The sequence below is a fragment of the Glandiceps talaboti genome, chromosome 8 (genome assembly GCF_964340395.1).
Source record: "Glandiceps talaboti chromosome 8, keGlaTala1.1, whole genome shotgun sequence".
Classification (NCBI taxonomy): domain Eukaryota; kingdom Metazoa; phylum Hemichordata; class Enteropneusta; family Spengelidae; genus Glandiceps; species Glandiceps talaboti.
In genome coordinates, this window is record NC_135556.1 from 21,950,223 (window position 1) to 21,951,815 (window position 1,593).

Below are 1,593 nucleotides of genomic sequence, written 5' to 3' on the forward strand. Positions count from 1 at the left end.
TCTAATTCTTTTTAAATATAGAATTCATGTAAACATATGTTAGAATTAGTTATCAAAGTAATTCGAACACGTGCTCCAGGGAATTGTCGTGAGAAAATGGCCGGGTGCGGACGTGTTATCCGGGTTCCTGTGACACGTACCGAACGTCAATTGATTTTGGAAGCTATGGGTCCGTATGCTAACAATTATCAACTGATAGCAGATCATGTCCGTGCAAATTTATGCATTCTTTCTCGGGATGTGCAAGACATTTACATTATTCGTTCTGCTACTGTAGTAAGACGTAGAATAAGGGATGTTGTCCAACGTCAACAGAACAGGTAATTGTTTGCACAAATAGGAAACGACCAGAATTTATGACAGTGGTGGACTCGGAATATTGTGATCATGTTGAACACGTTACGATTATTAATAGTTTTAAAGGATGTATAGTAGGTTTCATAATGGTGCTGGTCGACCCGGTCGTCGAATACATACGTCATGACTACATCAACATTTGTTAAAGTTTCACAGCTTTTTGCAACACTTTTGGACTAGAGATCGATTATTTACTTGACTGTGCAGACAGGGAAAAAAATAGAAACAAAAATATGATATCCTTATGCAAATAAAATGCGACGTATAAATCGACGAAACTCATTATTTTTTTGACAATATTTAACGTCGACGAAAGTGGACGTATGCAAATTTTAGAACGAAAACAGACGAAAACACACTTTAATACGAAAGCCGACGAAAATATATTGTTATGCAAATACAGTGACTTATAAATCGACTTGGCCGACGAAAAGCTCATTAATCTATTGATAATATTTAACGTCGACGAAAGTGGAGGTATGCAAATTTTAGAACGAAAACACCTTTTAGAACGAAAGCCGACAAAAATCTATTGTTATACAAATACAGAGCGACGTATAAATCGACATGGCCGACGAAAAGCTCATTAATCTGTTGACAATATTTAACGTCGACGAAAGTGGACGTATGCAAATTTTAGAACGAAAACACATTTTATAACGAAAGCCGACGAAAATATATTGTTATGCAAATACAGAGTGACATATAAATCGACATGGCCGACGAAAAGCTCATTGATCTAATAGTTGGTTTTAACCTAAGCACTTATACCGACGGTCAACTACGATCCACTCGTTAATGAGATATTCAGATGCAAATACGGACGTTAACCTGAATGAACACGACCTAAACAACAATACAGACTCATTAGTCTTTTGACAATATTTAACGTCATTGAAACCATCTGTAATTCTATATGCAAATCTTTAGATTCCACCAATCAAAAATTGTAGTATTGCTCATAGCTGGCGGTTTCAGAAACAGGAGTTCTCTCAACTTGAGAACATTGTATCGTCATTGGCTAACGTTGGAAGACGCTGGCATGCAAATTATAATGAGATGTCCATTGAAATATTGAAGTATCAGGTTAAATCATCCTTAACGGAAGACAAACTTTGCACTGTATCTAGACAAAGAGTAGAACTGTGTTGATTGGCAAGGGCATTCAGAGAGTTCTCTCTAAGATCTAATATTTTACTGACTTAATAATTAGAAAGTACGAATCATGAAAATTAA